Source organism: Schistocerca serialis, chromosome 4, assembly GCF_023864345.2.
Source record: "Schistocerca serialis cubense isolate TAMUIC-IGC-003099 chromosome 4, iqSchSeri2.2, whole genome shotgun sequence".
NCBI classification, from domain to species: Eukaryota; Metazoa; Arthropoda; class Insecta; order Orthoptera; family Acrididae; genus Schistocerca; species Schistocerca serialis.
The window spans coordinates 722,411,598-722,437,220 of record NC_064641.1 but is presented as its reverse complement, the minus strand read 5'-3'; positions in this window follow the sequence as shown (position 1 = coordinate 722,437,220).

Sequence of the window (25,623 nt, the reverse complement as noted above, 5' to 3'; positions counted from 1 at the left end):
ATCTGTAACTTTAGTTAACCGAGCGTCACTATGTGTCGTATTAATTGACGCAGAAGGCAGATAGGACTGACGGAGTAGATAGAAAAAGTTCAAAGAAAGGCAGCACGTTTTGTATTATCGCGAAATATGGGAGAGAGTGTCAAAGAAATGATACAGGATTTGGGATGGACATCATTAAAAGAAAGGCGTTTTTCGTTGCGACAGAATCTTCTCACGAAACTCCAATCACCAACTTTCTCCTCCGAATGCGAAAATATTTTGTTGACACCGACCTACATAGGGAGGAACAAAAATAAGGGAAAACAGAGCTCGTACGGGAAGATATAGGTGTTCATTCTTTCCGCGCACTATACAAGATTGGAATATTAGATAATTGTGAAGGTGGTTCGATGAACCCTCTTCCAGGCACTTAAATGTGGTTTGCAGAGTATCCATGTGAATATAGATGTGGTTGTAGATACAGGCATCCTGGCTGATGCCGTATGCCTTGATGTCTGGGAAGCGTTCGATGCAGTTCGGCACTGTCGCCTAATGAACGAACGCATGTGTGTCTGTCCGACTAGAGTTGTGACTGAACTGAAGAGTTCCTAGCAAACAGACCACAGCACGTCATTCATAACACTGTAAGTCCCATACTCATTAATTTTAACTTGAGTTCTTAACTGATGTGACTGAAGTATCAATGCCCCGAAAATATTCCCCTCGTATACACAACTTTCAGCCGTAAATCAATATTAATGTGATCTAAATACTTTATTAGATTTTTGGGAGTAAAAAAGACTTTCACAGTGTCACGGTAAATAAAGGGACCTAGAACGTATTTTATGCAATTCAGAATTACGTGTCATTCATTCAAAGCTTACTAACACGGTATATGATATGGAAGTGTAGAACAGACAGAGAGCGTACATTAAATGGAGATAGAGATTACACGTTGTGTAAACTAACACCTCTCTGTAAGAAAGTTCAATCACGTTGGTCATTCTTAAAGTATTCAGGGTTAGCATGTGTGTGTAATTTTCCTGCAGCTCAGCCCAGCCTTATTTTGCTATAACACGTACACCCTAACTCTATTATTTGCCAATGATGGCTTGTACAAACAACGCCGGCCGTGGTGGCCGAGCGGTTCTAGGTGCTACAGTCTGGAACCGCGCAGCCGTTACGGTCGCAGGTTCGAATCCTGCCTCGGACATGGATGTGTGTGATGTCCTTAGGTTAGTTAGGTTTAAGTAGTTCTAGTTCTAGGGGACTGATAACCTCAGAAGTTAAATCCCATAGCGCTCGGAGCCATTTGAACCATTTGTACAAACAACGATTCCACTTTACGCAGAACATACTGATCTAAGTGTGTAAACGTCGATGATGACTTTAGACAGAGTGTAAGTGAGCACGTAAAAATAATAATGGCGTGTGACGAGGGCCTCTCGTCGGGTAGACCGTTCGCCGTGTGCAAGTCTTTCGATTTGACGCCACTTCGGCGACTTGCACGTCGATGGGGATGAACTGATGATGATTAGGACAACGCAACACCCAGTCCCTGCCCTGAGCGGAGAAAATCTCCGACCCAGCCGGGAATCGAATCCGGGCACTTAGGATTAACAGCCTGTGGCGCTGACCACTCAGCTACCGGGGGCAGACAATGAGCACGTGGGAGCAGACCAAGAAAAAATAATAAATTATGAATGGTTTCGGGATGAGGAACAACTAATGTGAAACTGGAACAATGCTTAGTTACAACACGATAACTCAGCAATACAATGAGCACAAATCATCAAAATTAGAACAAAAGGAATCCCATATAACATCTATATCTCTGTTCCCCGCAATGATTCCCCAGTAACAATCAACACAAATGGCAAAAATCGAAGTACGTTGGTACGTTTCACCGACTAAATCACAACACCAGTTTCAAGTAAACTTGGTACACATATGACTTACGTTTGAACAGAATCGCTGTGGGGGTAAGAACCACCCACCCTGCGGCATCATGCATGAGATTTTGATTTATTATCAATATACTATTGACTCTGTTCACAAGACATTTCACAGACAGTGGTCACATATAGCACTAGATGTACCTGCAAAATTATATCATTGTACACTAAATACTTCAGGAGAAACGACGTCATAACATGGAACTGCAGGGTGAAATTCTCTAGACAAACAGGTGAGTATAAATACGTGTGGAATATGTTAAATATGTGTAAAATATATTTGACATGTGCAAACGCAGGCAAATTGACGGGTAAAAAGCACATCCTAATCCTCTGGAACAATGAAATAAAATTTGGAACACATCAGTTACCCTCTGGGAAGAAATACTAAATACTGTAGAGGATAAGAACCATAAGTCTCTTATTGCGCTGAACGCTATAATGTGTAGCGAGAATGGGGGAGGATAAGATGGGCAGACAGCGAGTGTGAAGGAGATGAAGGCACAGATAGGAGGAGAAAGAGGAGATGGACAGAGATAGAAGAGGGAGAAGGGGCAGAGAGATTGCAGAGGTGGACAGAGAAAGGAAAGGGGAGAAGACGAACAACGAGAGGCGGAAAGAAGTGAGAGGCAGAAGTAAGGGGACGAGGAAAGAGAGAGAGAGAGAGAGAGAGAAAGGGGGGGAGGAGGAGAAGAATAGGGAGGAAGAAGCAGATGGACAAATTGGAAGCAATATATTGACAGAGAGGGAAAAGGAGATGGACAAGCATAGGAGCAGAAGATGATGGACAGGAAGTGGAGACTGAGGAGACAGACAGAGAGAGGGAGATGGAGGAGATGAATAAATAGGAAACTGGAATAAATAAACAGCCAGGCAACGCCAGGTACTCAGCAAGTATTAAATAAGTTAAATAGCAATCTAAGCTATGCTCTGTATTCGAGAATGAATTACGTAAAGAGCGATACTGCCCCATCAACTTGGATCGAAGCATCTCGCTCTCAACAATTGCCTTCATCATAAAGAAATAAAGCTGCAGCTGATAAATAAGTAGGATATTACGTCAAAGTGCGAGCAGGCAGTATGCTCACGGTAAAGTCTTGTAGGTTGCAGCGCAGAAACATTGCCGAGATTAAACATTAAAGTCAGCGAATTTGAATCAACAGAATCATGAAAGCGCAGGCAGACTTAAACATTTGTTGTCGTCTGGTAGTAACTTAACGACGCTGGTCATCGAAGGAAACCGCCTCCAGTTTCCATCGATTCCCCATGTTGGTCTATGCCAAAATGCTGTCTTCATAGTCATCAGTTCGTGCGAGCGAAGAGATGAGAATCGGAGAGAGCCCTGTCCCTCCAGCATGTTGTCATGAGGAAGGAAATACATGAAGTTCCATTATGTGGGCTGCCTCAAATCAGGCGAACCTGTCAGCAGCACTTCACACTCGGCGGGAGACACTAGTGTCTAGACATGTTAATACGTGCATTGTGCCCTCAGACCTGAGAAGTCCAACATGACACGGTAGGCAGCCATACTAGAGACGCCGTGCAACACAACTGTGCAAAGCTTCACCAGGTTTTCACTGTGGTTTTAATTCCACGACTGATCTTAGGTTCATAAAGAAGCTGTCAGATGTTTGCAAGGCTGGGAGTCACTGAAAGAAGTCAAACCCATTAGATAATTTCCGCAATGACCACGAAGATAAAATTAAAAAGGTTCGAGCTCACATAGCAGCTCATCAATATTCCTTCTCCTTGTCCTCCCTGCAAGCCATTCACCGCTGGAATAGAAAGTGGGCCGGGGAAAAGGGGCTGGTGGGGGGGGGGGGGGGGGGGGGGAAGTAACAAAAAAATTGTTCAAATGGCTCTGAGCACTATGGGACTTAACTGCTGAGGTCATCAGTCCCCTAGAACTTAGAACTACTTAAACCTAACGTAAGGACGTCACACACATCCATGCCCGAGGCAGCATTCGAACCTGCAACCGTAGCGGTCGCGCGGTTCCAGACTGTAGCGCCTACAAACGCTCCCGCACCCCGGCCAGTTAGGTTTAAGCAATTCTAAGTTCTAAGGGACTGATGACCTCAGCAGTTAAGTCCAATAGTGCTCAGAGCCATTTGAACCACCCCAGCCGGCGGGGGAAGTAACAGAGGTGCACGAACTACCCTTTAACATGTACCATAAAGTAACTTGCTTAGTACAAATATTCATGTAGGTGTACAATTGTGGAGTACAAAGGACATCTTTCGAATAAAAAAGAAAAGAAAATTTTGATTATAAGCTAAGAGTAGAAAGGGAATCTTAATCACACCACGAAACGGGAATCTAGGTGTATAAATTAAAAGCGACGCATAGGAGAAAGTTTGTACAGGATTTATGGATTCGAGACATCCCTGCTCTTTGGGCTATACTGTTTAGAATGGCAAACACTGCCTGAAGTTCGTAGTAAAGTGAATGTCCATGCTCAATTCTTATTTCGTTTCGGAAATCATCGTGGTGCCTGATTCTGCTTCATGAGACTAATTTCTCAATTTTTTTTTAAAAAAAAGAGAAAAAAAAAGGAAATAACGTGATACACTAGCGACAGCTTCCAAGGATATGTAAGTTTCAATACACTGTTCGAACAACAACGATCCACCAAACTGCACACCTGAAACCTTTCTTCTGACTAATTTACTACGTCCTCCACTTATTCTGTCTGATCCATGTATGGATGTTATGCAAAACATCATCATTAATCATTGCAGCATGTATTTCCTATATTTGTCTTCTTCTGTAATTACTCCTCATTGCTAAGCTCACCGTTGCCAAATAAATAGTGTATTGATGCCTTTACTTATCTTTACTCAAGTATTTGTTAGAGGAAGATCCATTAATGCTCTTCTTCCAGTTATCAAACAAACTCATCTCTGTTTCATATTTTACCAGCTGAGATACTCATCAACACGAACAATTAAATATTACTTTTGTACATCATGTAATGCCTCTTTTCTGATACGTACACTGTTCTCGTTTAACTTCCGTGTAGAAATGTAGTCCAAACCTGCTGTTTTAGAAATTCCTTCACGAACTCTACGCTAATCTCTTCTTATACCAACTCATTTAGTTGTTCACACACTCCGTGTAGTCATGAGTTTTAAACAGGATATAATCACCTTGAGGTCGAAGCTCTTTTGTCTGTGTTTGCTTAAAAATAGATTTGTTTTTGCAGAGGATCCACCTTGAGCAAGGCACAATTTTTATTTTTAGTTTTAGGCCCCAGACATGTTTCGTTGAAGCTTCAACATCATCAGTGCCTTTTCTGTTACCTTCTACAAAACAGGAAAAATGCTTCTTACTACTTGACGACATATAAATTTGAGTGTTTAAGACAGCGTTTATATATTTATAAAACAGGCAAAAATTTGTTTATTTATCTTATTACCTGTCGTGGATTTCCTGGATTCTATAAAATTTGATGAAGTTTGTCACCTATAACCATACAGCACTTAAAGTAGAACACTTATTTACTTCAAAAATTTGCGATTGGTAATGTTATGGTTATGCCTACCGTTAACTGATACTATACAGAAGATTTATGTGTGTGTGTGTGTGAGAGAGAGAGAGAGAGACAGAGTGTGTGTGTGTGTGTGTGTGTGTGTGTGTGTGTGTGTGTGTGTGTGTGTGTGTGGATGGGGCGGGAGAGGGATAGACGGTAGGGGTTGGGGACAGTAAAATTCTGCTAGTGGGAGCGTGGAGGGATGAAGTGGAGAGTAATGAGGAGAGCAGCGGAAAGTGGGTACATTGGGAAGGGAGAGACATACAAAGACTGGGTGCATTGTTGGAATAGAGAGCTCTGTAGTATTTGATCGGGAACAGGGAACGGGCTAGACAGGTAAGGATGATGACTAATGAAGGTTGAGGCCTGGAAGATTACAAGAACATAAGATATATTGCGGAGAGAATTCCAACCTGAACAGTTTAGAAAAGCTGGGGTTTGTGCAAAGGATTCTGATGGCACAGGCTGTGAAGCAGTATCTGAAGTGAAGAATATCGAGTCCAGTGGCGTGCCCAGTAACAGGGTAGTCCTGTTGTTTCTCGGCCAGTTTGTCAGTGGACATACAGCTTTTCGGTTGTCATGCACTGGAGTTCTTGAAGCTTAGCTTGTAGAACACGTGACTAGTTTCACACAGGTAGCCCTGCCTTCGATGGCATTTGTGATGTTCTTCACCAGACTTGAGTAGGTGGTGGTGGGAGGACGCATGGGACAGGTCTTACATCTAGGTATATTACAGGAATATGAGCCATGAGGCAAGGGGTTGAGTGCAGGGATTGCATAGGGACGTACAAGAATATTGTGTAGGTTCGGTGGGTAGTGGAATATCACTGTGGGAAGTGTGGGCAGGACAGTGGATAGGACATTTCTCACTTCAGGACAGGACTATGTAGTCGAAACCATGGTGGACAGTGTAATTCAGTTGCTCGAGTCCTGGGTGGTAGTGAGTGATGAGGGGAATGTTCCTCTGTGTCCGGACAGTGGGACTTTGGAAGGTGGTGGGTGATTGGAAAGATAAGGCATAAAAGATCTGTTTTTGTACAGTGTCAGGAAGATAATTACGACCTGTAAGAGACTCAATGAGAACCTCAGCATATTTTGAGAGAGCCCACTCATCACTACAGATGCGACAGTCACAGGTGGCTATCCTGCATGCAGGGGTGGCAGCTGTCTAAGTGGAGATACTAGTGGTGGTTTGATAGGTCTAATAAGGACACAGGTACTGTTGTAGCTGACTTTGAGGTGGTGGTTAATGTTGAGGAAGATGGCTTGTTGGGTTGAGTAGGACAAGGTGAAGCAAATGGGGGAGAAGGTATTGAGATTCTGGTGGAATGTGGCTAGGGTGACCCCACCCTCGATTCAGATCAGGAAGATGTCACCAATGAATCTGAATTAGGTGAGGGGTTTATGATTTTTGTTGTTTAGGAAGGAGTCTTCTAGATGGTCCATTAACAGGTTGGCATAGGATGGTGCCCTGAGGGCATAGCTGTACCCCTGGATTTGTCTGTAGGTAATGCCTTCAAAGGAGAAGTAATTGTGGGTGAATATATAGCTGATTATACCGACCAGGGCGGAGGATGTTGGTATGGAATCCATCAGGCATTGGTAAATCTAGTGTTCAATAGTGATAAGGCCATGGGCATTACGGATGTTAATGTAAAGAGAGGTGGGATCGATAATGACAAGCAGGTCACCGGTTGGTAAGGGAACAGGAACTGTGGAAAGTTGGTGGAGGGAATGGTTGGTATCTTTTGCATAGGAGGGTAGGTTGTGGGTAATAGGCTGAAGATGTTGGTCTATGAGACCAGAGATTCTCTTAGTAGGGGCACAGTAACCGGCCATTATAGGACATCCTGGGTAGTTGTGACTTAGGAAAGCATGTAGGCAGTCAGCGTCCAGGGAGAGGTAGGTGTGAGGTCAGAGATAGACTCAAGGGAGAAGTTCTTTTATGACCTAAGGATTGGATGAGAGACTGGAGATCCTGCTGGATTTCTAAAATGGCAGAGTTTGTAGGTGGATGAATCGGACAGATGGTGGATTGTTTCTGCCAGGTAGTCCTTATGGTTCAAGACAACAGTGATGGAGCCTTTCTCAGCAGGTATGATTATATGGCCAGCATCAATTTTTAGGTGGTGGATTGCAGTTATTTCTACAGATGTAAGGTTAATTTGCATCTTGAGGGATTTGGGGAATAATGGTGAGTCAAGGTTCGAGGTTAAGATATTCTGGAAAGTTAACAGGGGTGATTTGTGGGCAGTTTGTGCGGATCATGGTTGCATGGAGGAATGAACTGAGTCAGGTAGGGTTCAACATTGCTCTTTATTTGAATGTGATTGGTAGGCTTGGTGGTGAATAAGTGTCTCCACTGTAGGGACCGACAGAAAGGGAGAAGGTTTTTAACAAGTCCTGCATGACTGAATTTGGAATGGGGCAAGAGGTGAGGCCTTTTTAAATGATTGTCACTTATGAAGGGCTAAGGCTTTTAGAGGAAAGGTTCAAGACTGTCTTTTGGTTCTGTTTAGGTTATTGAATTACGTGTTGTGGTGGGACATATTATTGGAAGGTGGGGTAAATCTACAAGTAGGCCGGTGAGACAGGTTTTGTAAGCTAAGAGGGGATGTGGAGATTGTTTGGAGGTTGTTGTAGAGACAGTGAACAGCGATAGTTCAGGGCAGGAGTTGGAACTGAGTAGGCTGGAGAATTTTTTGAGGTGGTGTTGTGCATGTTGCTCCAGTTCCTGAAGGGCAAAAGTTTCAGACTGTCTTATGGGAACCAGTAATGTGGGATTTCATTACAAGAGAATTTTACACATGGAGAGAGATTATTACAAGGAGGTTTGGGCCTGACTGATATGGTTTCACAGGACTGTTGTTGAGGGCTAAGGATTGGCGGAATCTGAACAGATGGATGTCATTGTGGAGGGAAGAGTGGCAGCTGGAGATAGGCCGTTTGATGATAAGGCAATTTGCGGGATTCTATGAGCCAACAAACAACCCAAGAACAGTATGTGTGACAGAGCTCTGGCTAGGGATAAGGAAACTTTCCTGTATTGATGCACATGGATGGATCAAGGATCCATGGTAGTGGAAAAACGCATAAAAATAAGTAAATAACGTAGAAATACGTATAGAAATTTCGCAAAAATCACCAAAACACGTGGGAAAAATTACGAAAGCGATTAAACGGTTGAAATAAGGGGAACCGAGATGAAATATGAGATAGTAGGCCGATAGTGAAACGGGAAAACCAACTGAAACTGACGTGAAGTCACAATGAGACCAAGGGAAAAAAAAATAAAAAAAATTGTAAGTGGGTTAATGGTCTGTGGGTGTATAAGTGAGAAGAAGGGAGACAGAAGATGAGACCTGATTAGGTGAAATTCGTAGGTACGAACTGGAATAGAAGGGAGAAGAGTGGAGGATGGGGAAGGGTTGGTAGAATGAGATACAAGTTGATATGAGACAGGAAAGGTATGCGAAATAACACGCGAAGATACGCGAGAGTGACGCCGGGAGAGTGATCAATTTGAAGGTAGAGATTATAGGAATTAATATCGGCGGGACTAATGTGGCACATGAGATGATGCACCAACAATCAACGTGGTCTTGTAGCCGTCTGTTGTATGCGGTCGAGACGGTTGACACAAATGGTTCAAATGGCTCTGAGGACTATGGGACTTAACTGCTGTGGTCATCAGTCCCCTAGAACTTACAGCTACTTAAACCTAATTAACCTAAGGACATCACACACATCCATGCCCGAGGCAGGATTCGAACCTGCGACCGTAGCGGTCGCGCGGTTCCAGATTGTAGCGCCTAGAACCGCTCGGCCACTCTGGCCGGCACGGTTGACACAGTGTGGCACGTAAGTAGAGCGTGCAGTACAGTTTGGAAGGCAACAAGAGAAACAAAGGACAGAAGCGAATGAAGGTCAACCCACTCTATCCATCAGACTCAACCAAACACCAATGTTGAAACTTGCCTGACTCAGGTCACTCCTCCAGCCAACTGTGATCCCACACCACTGCTTCCTTCACCCATGTTAGCTTTCCAGAATTTATTAACATCGAAACTAGCCTCACCCTCATCCCTCAAATCCCCCAACATGCAAACGAACCATACATCTGCAGAAAGAACCACAATCCACCACCTAAAAACTGATCCCGATTTTACAATCGAACCTGCTGAAAAAGGTCCCACCATTGTTGTTTTGAAGAATAAGGGCTACCTTGTAGATGGACTCTGCCAGCTGTCAGATTCATTCACCAACAAACTCCGACACAGTGACCCCATACTAGAAATCCAGCAGGATCTTCAGCCTCTCCTCAAACCCTTAGGCCCATAAAAGAAATTCTCCCCAATCTCTCTCCTCATCCGTACCACTTCCTGCACTCTGACCTTCTCCATGCCTCCTAAAGTCCATAAACCCAACAGAGCAGGACACTTCATTCTGGCCAGTTACCATGCCACACTGAAGGACCAACATCTTCATCCTATTACCCACCAATGCAAAAGATACCTACCATTTCCTCCACCGACTCTCCACAGTTCTGTGTTCCTTTAACACATGGTACCCTGCTCATCACTGCCGATGCCACCTCCCTTTACACTAACATCTCTGATGCACATCACTTTAGCGCTTTTAAACACTACCTTTTCCAATGCCCGATGGTTTCCAAACCAAAAACCCCATCCTAATTGGCATGACTAACTATATCCCCATCCACAATCACTTCTCCTTTGACAGCATTACGCCGCGCGGGATTAGCCGAGCGGTCTAGGGCGCTACAGTCGTGGACTGTGCGGCTGGTCTCGGCGGAGGTTCGATTCCTCCCTCGGGCATGGGTGTGTGTGTTTGTCCTTAGGATAATTTAGGTTAAGTAGTGTGTAAACTTGGGGACTGATGACCTTAGCAGTTAAGTCCCATAAGATTTCACAAACATTTGAACATTTTTTTGACAGCATTACCTACAAAGAAATCCGAGTTGCTGCTATGAGCACGTGCATGGTACCAATCCATGCCAGTCTAATCATGGGCCTCCTAGAGGACTCCTTCCTAAACACCCTGTATCCCAAACACATCACCTGGTTCACCCATTCCTAAACAATCCCTCTGCTCCCAACCCCTTGCCCCATGGCTCATATCCCTGTAATATACCTAGATGCAAGACCTGTGACCCATACATCTTCCCAACACCACCTACTCAAGTCCAGTCACAAACATCACCAATCCCATCAAAGGCAGGGCTACTTGTGAAACCAGTGATGTGATCTACAAGCTAAGCTGCAACCACTGTGCTGCATTCTACGTGGGCATGAGAACCAACAAGTTGTCTGATAGCATGAATGACCACCGGCAAACTGTGGCCAAGAAAAAACTGGACCACCCTGTTGCTGAGCATGCCACTGAACATGGCGTTGATCACTTCAGTGAGTGCTTCACAGCCGGTGCCTTCTGGATTCTTCTCACCAATACCAGCTTTTCTGAATTGTTCAGGTGGGAGTTCTCCCTGCAATATGTGCTACGTTCATGTAATTCTCCAGGCCTCAGCCTTCGATAATCATTATCCTTACCTGTCTAGCTCCTTCCCTGTTCCCAATCAAACACTACTGAGCCTTCTATTCCACCAACGCCCCAAGCCTTTGTAATTTCTCCATTTCCACTATACTCACTCCCCCCACCCTCTGTGTAACCTCCTGACTGCACCTAGCTGCCCTACTCACTACCTCGTCCCTGCATGTTCTCACCAGCAGCACTTTACTGTTCCCCACCCCTACTCTGCCATCCCTCCCTGTCACTACCACAGCCTCCTCCTCACCCCCATCCGGTTCCCTCTCCCATTACGTGCTGCTGCTTGCAGTCTGGTTCTAGCTGCCAGACACTGTACTCATGCGCGTGTGAGTTGCGGCTCTGTGTGTGTGTGCGTCTGCGTGCGCGCGTGTGCGCGTGTGCGTCTGTTTGTGTGCGTGCACTCGTGTGTGTGCGTGTGTGTGTGTGTGTGTGTGTGTGTGTGTGTGTGTGTGTGTGTTTGTGTGTGTGTTGTCAATGTTTGACGAAGGTCTTGATGGCCGAAAGTTCACTTTCCGACACTTTTCTCGTTGTTCCTGTCTGCAAGCCTGCATCTCCACAATACGGTGAGTAGCGTCTATCCTTTTCACAATCCATATTACTGTGCCATAATTGCAAGTAGCAATTTATGTCTGAATTACTATCTCGAAAACCATACTTGCACCATTTGAAACTATACTACTTCAAATCACAATTAATTTCGTTTACAGCTAATTTAAATAGAGTTTATTAGACAGTTTATGGATTGGTCGCCTTTTTTTGCATTTGCCGATGGAAAATTTGCTGAAAGAAAGTTCACAGTTCAACTAATTATTTTGAATAATAGCTGAAATGAAAGTTTCATTGATGGCTGTCTACACGTGGCATCGCAAACACTATTGCTTGCTTGCGTCAAACATTTTTAAGTACACAGCAGAATATCATTAGCTCAGCAAGTATCAGAATAGCGAAATTGAATTAGTTCCTTCAGAGCTTAGTGACCATAAGAATCTAGTTGTAATATTTATTTGAGAGACTTTTATCAGGGCAGGCCACAAACATCTCGTTTCCTGTGCCTGCAAAGAACGACTGTTGGACGAGAGGATAATCACAGTGTCAATATGACATTGAAGGTAGGCAGTGTTTCGTAATGGTGGGTTGAACATGCGATAGTGCTCCAATATCCACTTTAGTTGCTCGTCTTTTTTGTGCAACAAAACTCCAGTTACTGCACACAAAGTTCAAATTAGGGACACAGTTATATTACACTACAGGCCATTAAAATTGCTACACCACGAGGATGACGTGCTGCAGACGCGAAATTTAACCGACAGAAAGAAGATGCTGCGATATGCAAATGAGTAGCTTTCCAGATCATTCACACAAGGTTGGCGCCGGTGGCGATACCTACAACGTGCTGATATGCGGAAAGTTTCCAACTGATTTCTCATACACAAACAGCAGTTGACCGGTGTTGCCTGATGAAACGTTGTTGTGATGCCTCGTGTAAGGAGAAGAAATGCGTACCATCACGTTCCCGACTTCGATAAAGGTCGCGATTGCGGTTCATCGTATCGCGACATCGCTGCTCGCGTTCGTCGAGATCCACTGACTGTCAGCAGAATATGGAATAGGTGGGTTCAGGAGGGTAATACGGAACGCGGTGCTGGATCCCACCGGCCTCGTATCACTAGCAGTCGAGATGACAGGCATCTTATCCGCATGACAGCAACGGATCGTGCAGCCACGTCTCAATCCCTGAGTCAACAGATGGGGACGTTTGCAAGACAACAACCATCTGAACGAACAGTTCTGCGATGTTTGCAGCAGCATGGACTGTCAGCTCGGAGACCATGGCTTCAGTTACCCTTGACGCTGCATCACAGACAGGAGCGCCTGCGACGGTATACTCAACGACGAACCTGGCTGCACGAATAGCTAAACGTCACTTTTTCGGATGAGTCCAGGTTCTGTTTACAGCATCATTCACATCCGTATTTGGCGACATCGCGGTGAACGCACATTGGAAGCGTGTATTCGTCATCGCCCATACTGGCGTATCACCCGGCGTGATGGTATGGGGTGCCATTGGTTACACGTCTGGGTCACCTCTTGTTCGCATTGACGGCACTTTGTAAGATGTATGCGCTATATGCGCTGCCTGCAATAGGGAAGGCATAGGAGAGTCTCTGACCAGAGAGCAGTATATTGTTAGTTGTCGCTTGTCGCTTGTGTGCGCTAGTCTGTAGTTAGACTGCGTGAGTCGGCAGTAGTCTGTGCTAGTGTAGAGTAGTCTGTGCTAGTGTATAGTAGTGTGCAGTAGTCGGCGCGTGTCTGCGCTTGTCTGCAGTCTGCTCTGGTCGGGATTCTGGAGGATGAGTATTATTGTAGAAGGTAAAGAAGCAGCCTTGCGCATATCTAGTAATGTATGTGAACTGTCATCCAATTTCTTTTAAAAAATGCCTCAATAATAATTTTTATAATATAAAGTATTTTTTTTAAAAAAAGCATTCATTTCAATTTAAAGAATTTATCCAATGCATGATCATTCCTTTCACGAATCAGAAAAGTATAGGCCAGCATTGCACGGAGCTGTGCCAAAAAAAAAAAAAAAAAAAAAAAAAAAAAATAAAATAAAATAAAATTAGGTAAGAGGAGATATATTCGCGGTTTTTATTGAGGTAAATATTTTTTTGCTTTTTTATTCAGAATACAGGACCAAGGCGCAGCGTTGCTGTCGTCCTTGAATTTACCAGGTTACTGAATTTTCTTTTTTTATTATTTCGCGGTTTAGGAATTGAATTTTGTGAGTACATCAATTGTGAATGCATTTCTGCACAGAGATCATAAATGGGAACCAATTTTGTTCAGAAGTAACATTCAATTAATAATATTTTTTGTGGGGAGGTTACACTTGGTTCATATTTAATTAATTTTTTTTCTCGGGGGAGGTTACACTTGGCGACCTTGCCAGGATCGTATTTCTTTGTGAATCTTCTGATAAGTAGTCATATATCTGCTCTTATTTACTTAAACGTAGTTTACATCTGGCGCAATGCATTTACTAATTTGTCACTCTTGCTTTCACAGATCATCGGCAGTTTATTGCTCTTTGCGAAACACTGTTAACAGTACATCGCGATGTACAATGAGTGAAATAACCGACTCGAATAGCTTGACCGATAATACTTGCAACACTCAGTGTAATGATGACAAATAAATTCAGTTGCGTCCTCTGTTAATTTAACGACAATTGATGACGCGTGACGTTCTGTTACAACGAACGCTGCCCAGTTCGACACACCCGGCTCGCAAAATTTACGTAACGAACACATAAATTTTTCTAACGAAAATGAAAAGTGTACTCAAAGTACGACAGATTTATTTGATTCCGATTTAGTGACCAACAGTGCACATTCGATTGGCAAACCTTTTCAAGAATTACAGAATGACCAAATGGTTACAGAAAACGTGAGAAATGCAGATACACCAACACACAGCACAGAAAATAGAGTTGCTAATTTTGGCTTGGATCAAATTATGGCATTGTTGCTACAAATTAATGAACATAATAAAAAACAAGACAACATTTCCAAACAATAGAATGAAAGACAAGACAACAATCACAAACAACTTAGTGAAAATCTCAAACAACTTAATGAAAAACTAGATAACAATTCCAAACAGCTTAGTGCACAGATTACAGCCGTTGCCACGCAATGTCATGATACTAAAGAACAATTACGTGAGGAAATTAAGGCTTGTGCTAGGAAAAATAGTGAAGAAATTAGATCTGTTGCTCAAGAATTAAGGAATACGCAAGCAGCTACAACAGAATCACTTAGGGACGAAATTAGTGCAGTCGGTAAGCAATGCTCTGAAAACGCAACACAGTTACGCGACGAGTTTAAATTAATGTCAGCAGAACTTTCACGCACACTGGATGCGAAAGTAGACGCGAAATTTGACCAACAGAAAAGTCAAATTGACGAACGTTTTAATCACCACCTACAAAACAGTGAAACGCGTTACCGTAAATTTATACGGGAACAGAATAAAGTAAAGCGGCAAGTAATGGCAACAATTACTGCACAGAGACAGGAAGATAAACGTAAATTGTTTACGAAAGCAAAAACATACGTAGACAACAATATTGCTACAGTATCAGACGAAACTAATACTATCAAACAGTTGAACACCGAGTTGCGTGATGAGGTTTCGGATCTTAAAGCAAAAACAGACACACACACTGTAGACTTTCAGACAGTGACTGACAGACTTGAACAATTAGAACTAATACATGATCCCGATGTCATCAAAGCAGACGTTAAAAAATTGAACGAAACCACACGTAAAATACAAAAACAGATTAATGCTTTTGACACTAAAAACGATGATCAGGTAAAAATACTGACTGAAAAATATGATGAATTGGCCAGTCGTATTGACGTTATTGAAAGTAATAATGACAGCAAATCAGACGATACTTCACCGATTTCGTTTAATCGAACACCCGAATACCAAAATTTACAGCAGACAATCAGTGAGATAGGTTCGTCCAATAATACATTACGTAGAAAATAGTCAACTTTACAGCAAGAGGTAATAGAAGTGAAAAATGTGTCAATGACTAACACGTCACAGCATATGCCACATTCCGAACATTTGTCACACTCACACAGCCAGTGTAACTTAGGTAATTTACAGAGACTACGTGACTTAGAATCCGAACAGACACAGACAAATAGATTCTCATGCAATCCTGAACCTGTTCACACATTCAGAGACGATAACGTTGATTACAAGCAATTTTTATTCGTAAAAAAATCTAAGGTATTTAAAAATGACAGAACACAGATTCACGCTTTGGACTGGATACGACTATTTGCTTTTGTGTTTTCATCAGCTTGGCCTGTAACACAGAAACTAGAATTTGATTGGATACAACAACTTACTTTTGAATTTTCACTGGCATTACCAGTAACACAGAAACCAACATTTATTTGCAGCACGTAAGTGATCTCAGGGGACTCATTACACTTCGATGAATATGTGCCATAGCGTGCACAGGGCCCCGAGCCGTAGTAGTGCTATTTCATCTTTAGTTTTCTGCCTTCTCTTCTACTATCCTTTATATCTATCAGAACAGCTCTTCAACTATCGGTCTATCTAGGATTAAGAGTGAGTAAAGAAATCTGATATGACGAGTTTTACCGAAAGTGACAGTTTTCATTAGACACTCCAGAACTATCACCGTAACTTTAATAACAGACAAAATTTTAATTATCAGTATCGTCAAAATTATCAGCAACAGGAACCACATTTTGGTAACAATACAGGTTTTCCCCAACAACAGCAACAAAACCAACCGGTTAGCATACCTAACCAACAATGCAGTCTGCAAGGTCAACCAAGCTTTAATGTTACGCCGCCTACACGTATAGAGTCAGCTCCAACAAATAGTAATGCACAGCAGCAAGGGAATCAGTACGTACAGAAAACACACCATTTCAATTCCTATCGCAACGCGCCATATAGCAATGACTATCATGACAGACGTAAAAGTAATGAGCACAATTTTCAGCGTACGTTTAATAACAGTCGGCCTCACCAGCAGCAAAATCATCCACAACAACAAATTATCATGATGAACCAGACAGTAGATATCATCCTGAACGTAATACGTCAGGAAGAAATAACAGAACAGTACAAATAGTGGAAATGCCACAGCATCCTCCCGAAAATAATAGCACGTCAGATAGAATTTGACTAGGTACAGTACAGGTTGCATCTTCCAGTAACGCAAGCAATACTTTTGACACAGAGACTCTTGTTCACGAAAATGTTATTACTTTTGACGACATCTGAGACATACTCTTCCATGAAAAACTAATTGAATTAGTCAATCTTAAACAAGCTTTGTTGAATGCACCACTTTTATCACATCCAGATCTTACTAGAAATTTTTCCATTGCCACTGACAGTTCTAACACCGCTTTAGGCGTACACATTTTTCAAGAAATTGAAGAAGATGGCACTATAGTAATTAAAAACATCGCCTTTGCGAGTCGCATTCTGTCACCTGCTGAACGCAATTATGTGTTGTATGGGCATTTACGAGATTTCGGCATTTTCTTTATGGAAGACATACGACCGTTTACACAGATCATAGAGCTATCCAGTTTTTACTTTCCGCTGAATTTACACACGACAGATTAAGTAGATGGAAACTTTATTTACAGGAATTTAATTTTACAATTGTTCATATTCCCGGTACACAAAGTATTGTAGCAGACACACTATCCCGTTCTCCCAGCAACAATCAGCAAGACATCGCAACCAACTTCTGCAAAGCAAATTTCAGCGTAATTTACATTCAACAAGTTGCATTTGAAAATTTCATTTCGTCGTCATTACAAGACATAGCACAAGAGCAGAGTAAAGACAACGTATGGAAAGAAATTAAACACCTTTGGCAAGATAGGAATAATGTTACCATTAGAAACCATTACACTGTACGCAATAATATTTTGTTTCGCCGCTCTCACCCTGACAGCAACAATTGGTTATTATGCATTCCTGACGAGCTTGTTAACAAATTAATCTGGTATACTCATTTAAGTTACGCACATTACGGAGCCAGAAAATGTTTTCTTATACTGAGACAGAACTGTTATTTTACTAACATGGAGAAACGTATTCGACGAGTTTTAGCGTCATGTAAGATCTGCCAGAAAGCTAAGTCAGATACGACTTCATATATTCCTCCATTATATCCCATTGTACCTGTTAAATTGAGACACATGGCCGCTGTAGACATTTTTGGTCCGATTCCCAGAACTAATAGAGGTTTTTGCTACGTCTTTGTCGCTGTTGAACTCACTTCAAAATTTGTTATCTTCACTCCGTTACGCAAAGCTACTGCTAAAACTGTTTCGAAAGCATTTGTAAAACATTTTTTATTCCATGTAGGGCATGTATTGAAAGTAATTTCCGACAATGGATCACAGTTTCGATCTGCTATATGGACACGTATGTTACGAGCTAGAAACATTCCTCCGACCTATGTATCCAGGTACCATGCTTCTTCGAACCCTTGTGAACGATTAATGAAAGAAATTGGTAAACTGTGTAGAATATACTGCCATAAAAGACATATTGATTGGGGCACACACATACTCTCATTCCAAGATGTAATTAATTCCATACCAAATGAATCTACTATGCTATCTCTGTCTGTTATACTGAAAAATGTTGAACCACCTAACAAAATTAAAGAATTAGTAACCTTTCCTACATCTCGTCGACTAAGATACCATGAAATAATTGACATTGCGCTGAACAACATCAAACGTGCCGCAGAGCGCCGGAGAAGACAGCAAAAACAGGTTTGTACACGCCGTGACTTTCACATTGGACAGAAGATATTAGTACACACACATTATTTATCTAATAGAGGAAAAAGTTAATGTAGTAAATTTGAGCTTCTATATGCAGGTCCATATCGAATTCGCAGCATTCCTCACCCAAAAGTAGTACACGTCGAAACTCTGAGAACCAGAAAAACAAAAGGGAATCACCATGTCTCCAACATCAAACCCTTTATTGAATGAACATAATTTATGATCTATCACACTGCAATGCCATTCCCAGATTTTTTTTGTATAACCACTTATGCAATTGTATTTATATGAACACTTACTTATGATTATCGTATTTTTTCTTGGCAAGTGCCTGGCAAGGTAAGGTTAGCAGGTCGCTTCTCTTGTCGTTACACATCAGACCGTGCACATTTTTCCAGATAAACTTACACATTTTATGACCACTTATGCAATTATATTACTTACTGTTGATTATTATATTTTTTTCTTGGCAAGTGCCCGGCAAGGTAAGGTTAGCAGGTAGCTTTTCTTGTCGTTACACATCAGACCGTGCACATTTTCCATTTTTTTTGTATATAAGATTGTTTTCCTGTTTTGCTTGTATGCACTATGAAATATTTAAGATATAAGAAACACCAGTTGACTTTGACATTTTGCCTTGTGATATCTCAACATTGTGACTATTTTACATTTTTTTGCTGCTACATTGTGATACTGTGTGTACATTTTTGCACCTGCACACTGTCTATGTTTGTGACATATTACGCTTTTTGTCATGCTATGCTGTATGCTCAATTATATCACTAGAAATCAGTTTTTATTTAATGGGTATATGATTTAAATACAATACTTTAATAATTGTTCATCATTTTCAGAAAGAAATAACGTGTAAAAGAAATAAAAATGGGATTTTCACCTTCAGAGTGAACGAAAGAAAATGCAGTACCTCGTCACGAAGAGTAAATGGATTAGAATTAACAAGCATTAACTAGAATATACTATACACGTCGTATGATAGCAGTCTTAACTAATTATTTCTTTCAGAATACGAGGCGATTGATGCAGGCTGTCAGACAGAACTACACATCTTAGTTTTAGTGAAGAAATATGCTAGAAATAAGGAACTCTATACTATGAATAGTTGTATAATGAATAATGAAGTGACCTTTTTGCAGATGATAATGACTGATGATGAATAGTGATGAAGAATATGCTACTATGAATAATGAGGTTTTTCTTTACAGGTGTTGATAATAATGGAGTTATGATGATATGGATAATCAAGTTATTCTTTGCAGGTGATGATAGTAATGATAATGAAGTTTTTCTTGGCAGATGAGGATAATGTTGAAGTTTATGTATTTATGCTATGTAGTTATTTAAGTATTTGTTGCAGTTCGTCTTGACGGTATGTCTTATGTCGCATGGTATGATGACTGAAGGTTTTGGAAAGGACAGCTAGAGGACATATATATTTAATACACATTTCATTACCTGTTAATTCGAAGTTCACTATTTTTCAGCATAATATGCGTTTCTTCTTTCAGCTGAATAATCCATTTTGTATTTTTCCAGGTGAAGCTATTCATGAAATTAATGTGCTATAAGCAGTTGGTCATTAAACTTGCATTTTTTTTACCCATTTGTGTGTGTCATTCATGAATGTGATCACATATACTTTATTTGTTTCATGACCTTGCTACAGCTGACTCATGACGAATGATGTTACCTATCCTCATTTGCAGCAATAAGTCAAAAGCAAATATTGTTATGCCCCAGCAATTAATTATCGATCCCAACGCAATTCACTGCTAGCACAAAAAATGTATTACCAGTCCCAAATAATGCTACTAGTTTAAAAGAGTTATGAGTAATACTGAATGATGTTTTCCAACTACAGACTTGAGTAATAGTTACAGAGTGTTATATTTTTAAGTATGTCATATGTCACTTAAATGATGAAAAATGTTTTGTAATATTCAGTACTTGCTGACCAATGAATGCCACTGTTTCTTATATTTTAAATTTCTATTATGTCACTTTCATGCTATATATATGAATAGTAGTAGCTTGATGCTACACTCTTTAACTCCGGTTTTGACTGATGACTTCTGATGATTTGTAACTGATCAATGAGTGTCAATAATTATTTTAAATATGTCATATGTCACTCGAATGATGAAAAATGTTTTGTAATATTCGATACTTGCTGGCCAACGAATGCCACTGTTTCTTATATTTTAAATTTGTATTATGTCACTTACATGCTATATATATGAATACCAGTAGCTTGATGCTACACTCATTAGCTCCTGTTTTGAATGATGACTTCTAATTATTTGTAACTGGTCAATGAGTGCCAATGTTCTCTGTAAACAGATGACTTATGAACATTATTCTGTAATACTTCATACATGGTACAGAAATGTTCAGTAACTGGGCGATGAGTGCCACCAATTACTCAAATCAGTTGATAGACTAGTGTAATTATCAATGATGACTGGCATAAGACTTAATGTCCTTCACCTTCTGACCTAATTACCAGAAATTACTGCAATATCCGTTTGTCCTGTCTATCCTCATGATCATGGAGCACTATATTTGGTTTTTGCACTAATTCTACGTTGATGTACCTTACAAGAGCGTGGTATTGACACGACATGCTGTCCAACCACCTTGAGCAAGGGAGATGTTATTATGGTTCCACTGTTTGGTGTACATAATGTACTACCAAAACGATAACATGGAATATTAATACGACATTTCAGTGTCTTGGCTACACTGATTAATACTCCAGGGAAAAGAACTTCAGATTGTCTTACTTGGTGTTGCGCTTCTGTAGAAAGATATGGACTTTCAGTGCAGCTGCGTGCAACCTAATGTGCTACAACCATGATGCAATCCTTCCCTTCCCTATCCTAGTTCTTGTAAAATAGTAAAAATACTACAGTGTGTGTGCACTTTATGTCATTTGTTAATATGATTTGTACGCATTACGTATACATTTGAAACGTCTCCTTAGAACAATTTATACACGACTGTCCTTAAACTGATACACAATATTTTTTTAGCGCAACGCAATCTGACTTTCAAAAATCCCTACAAAAGAATGGCCCTGACTAACATTAACCTATAAGTTTCACAAATCACTTACCTCACAAAAATCTTCGCTACTCAAGCTACTGCAATACAGCGAGCGCCACTACTGCCAGCTAAACAAAAGATTCAAAGTACTGAAGACACTAACTACTGATAGGCATAGTTAGCAAATGAAAGATTTTGATAGAGAACAACCAATGTATTTACCTCAATAGTCATAATATATGTAGCAATTCATGACAAATTACAAAACTCCGCCATCTCTCTCCCCACATCCACCACTGCTGGCGGCTCACCTCCAACTGCGCAACGCTACGCGCTGTTCACAGCCAGCTGCCTAACACTACAATGGCGAGTATTACAACAATGCAAAGCAGCCACAGACTGCACACAGCACAGCCAGTGATTTTCATACAGAGGTGGCGTTACCAATAAAGAAACCTAAACAGCCTACTTACATAGCCCCCATGCTCCCCACAAAAAAATTTTACAAATTGGATTGGGCAGTGGCCAATACAGATTTGAAACAATTTTTCATAATTACAATAACAAAGAAATCAAATGCACACACTTATTGATACTATGTTGGTCAAAAGCTCAAATTTTCTCACAGTCTATAAAGACAGTCCTGATCGTTCATCATGGTAAAATAGTAGTGTTTTTCTCAAAGTCTGAGCAGTAGAAGAAAATGCACACGGAACGGAAGTAGTAGATTTCCATGCAATCTTGAAGAAGTAGTGTTGTCCTTCCAATGGAAAGACAGTGCTGACTCTTGACATGCATACAGGTAATGGGCCACAACAGAGGAAACCCACAGCAGAGTCATTCGACGTTTTGAAGGATACTGGTAGGTTGGTCATCACAGAGCAGACCCACTGTAGTCCTGGTAGAGATTACGGTATTGGTGGGCCACCAGAGGTGCAGACCCACTGCAGTCCTTGTAGAAATAATGGTATTGATGGATCATCAAAGATGTAGACCCACTGTAGTCCTTGTAGAGATAATGGTACTGGTGGGTCATCAAAGATGCAGACCCACTGTAGTCCTTGTAGAGATAGCCAGCAGCCATCTGTTGTGACTGTGCAGGTGCACAAGAGTCTTGCGGATAATACAGCAAGTCCATAACCACCACTTGTGCACTCACAAAGTTTTTGGAATTGTCCTTAGAACCAGCAATGCTGTTATCCAGTCCCTTGCTGAATTATTAACACACGTGCAAACACTAACAGTCCCTACTTCTCACATATTGTCCATATACTATGACCAATAGAAACGTGTGCAGTGAAATGTAACTTACAAGTTAATAATATGATGAACTGGTGTCAATTACAATTTTATAACATAAGAATACAATTACAAAGGTACAAAATACATCATTAAAGAACATAACAATACAGATAACATTTGTAGTACAGGCTTTACAACAGAATAGAAATAAACATATACATCAATGTTACAGGAGTTATGAGATAAGTAGATACATAAAAGATCAGAATAACTTTTGGAACATCAACTTTACACACGAGCATTAAAACAAAACAGAATAAATAATGTCTAAACACCTTTATGAAGAAAATAACATAGTATTTAAAAAATTTTACAACATAAATCTTATTAGCTAAACACTTAAAGACAGGAAAAAGACAAATACACAATGGTACATACACACATAGCAAAATAATACAAAAGGAAAGGACAGGGTTTGTTTTACCGCAGTATTTTGCATTGAGATCTCCCTTGGTTCATCATTATTCCCAAAAGTCCTATTTATACCTGATTTCTGTACCTTTTTTCGTTTAACTTCTCAATGCATTTCTTCAAATTCATCGCAACTCATTCTCTTAGAGGCTACGCCCTCTTAAGCTAACTTAAATCTACTGAGCTCAGATGCTAAACTAAGGGACGAGGCAATGCAGGAGCACAAAATAAGTAACACAAACAGCAATGACCAAAAAAAATGGAAAATTGCAAAGCAAGCTACAGTAAATCTAAATTACCAAGCAATGCAACATTACAACTAATATGAGGCAATGCGCAGCAAACAAGAAAAATAAATCTGGCTTAGCAGAGTAACACAAATTCAAATTCAGCAACACTATGCCTGGCAAACAGCAGCAGAAAATGAAATACCTAAACATGACATAGCTCAAGCAGAAAAAATAGTACACTAAAGATAACAATGCAGATAAGGGAAATGTATAATCACATCTTCATGTCTAAGTAATTAAAGTGGTGCACCACAAATTATTCTACAAAAGAAATTACCAAGTACTTGAAAAGAAAATTATAGATGCAGTTACTGTTATTAGTCCCTTCTTTTTGTTCTCTCCATTCCAAGAGCTCCTTTTTCGATGAATGTGGATCAGAAAATACTTATTTAATAAATCTGTTGACAGAAAGTGTTCACATTAGCAGATGCATTTAAGTTTATTTTATAAAACCAATGCTGCAACACAGCTGGAAACCAGATATTAAACAAAATGAGCAATCTCTTAACTACAAAGACAATAGATGTAAAATGATTAGAAACATTTCATTAGGCGTTTTAGTAAATATCATAAATTACGAGCTCCACAGTATGCTTTCAACAAGGAAATGTCAATAGCGAGGACAATGGCCTCCCCTTTCTTTTATTCTACCTGTGCTTCTGATGAGGCACTCACTAATGACTTGTTCTCCCGGCGTCTGACACAGCTGCGTGCCCACGACGCATTACGTGCAGGTGGTCACTTAACTTTCTTATGGAAATATTTACGACAGCAGTTTCCGCTACTGTGACAGTCTCATATACAAAATTTCACGGGTCGAGAATTTGCGTTGCAAATGTGTAGAAACAAAACCCTATAAGTATAAGTGTCCAAATAAAATATTCGTCAGCATTGTGATACAGTCACGCATTTACACACATTTCATAACCCTTAAAGTACGCTTCTTGGTTTCCTACATACTTCTTATTCCTCATATACGGTAGCATCATCTTATTGGTCATAAACATATCTCAACAGCATAGTACACATCGTCGTCGTAATAATATCATAACATCTCAGTCAATTCTCAAAATCGTCGTAGCTTCCTCCAATAATTTCAAAACCTAAAAAAAAAAATCTCTGCTCATTTCAATAGTGTCATCTACCTCAAACATACTTTAAAATCATTCTCCCTTACCAAATATATCATTCAAAGCTCTCATAGTATCACAATGGTTCCGAAAAAATATGAACAATGCACGAAGTACAGACAAAAATACAATTTCGTAAGTGTGAAGTTATCCAACTGTGTAATTACGTAAACATCTGTCACTGATGTAGTAAAAAAAAGTTGTTTATCTCTCAGTTACATGATCAGATAGCTGTGTAATTTGTGTGTTAGAGAAATATGGTACCGATGTGTAAAGTTGTATAAGCAAATACCATATTAGCTAGGGCTCCTTGTGCTTGCCAAACACATGGTACACAAAGTAGGCGTGTACCCCCCTGAGGATTAATGTAATTATACCCTCAGGTGTTACAGATTACAGCAATGAAATGAAATGTATCACTGAAAACCTTTGTATCATTGTACTTCAAATATCTTTAAAAATAAATGTTTTAAGTACAAAATTAATCACTCAAATGCGTGTCCTGTAGCGCTAAATGTGCGTCTTGCTGTAAGATAAATCTGTGGAAATGTCGTACTTATCGTCCTCCGAAAGCTAAGTTCTGCAGAAGTCAATGTACTTACCTCATGATAAACAAAAGTGAAATGCTTTATGTATAGATATCTTAGTTATTACGCTTATTGCCATGATGAAGAAAGTACTGTGCTGTAACGTATTGTTGTGCTACAGAAAAGGCAATCTCATTGTAGCTATACCACAAAAGTTACTAATAAAACATGTTTTACTTTGCAGAATAAAACAGAAAAACTGTGCAGAAATAAAACAAAAACACTACAAAAGCAACATTGTAAATTGTCACTCATTAGTAGCGTCGTGATGAAATCGTGTAGCTGTCACATAAACTAACCTCTGTGTCATCTGGTATCTCTCAGAAAGCACTTTAATTCAGAATGTATATTTAAGTAAACCAAAATGTTGCATTAAAATCTCATTAGCAGTACCAGATATAATGTTATTTTCCTCGGAGCCAGCCAG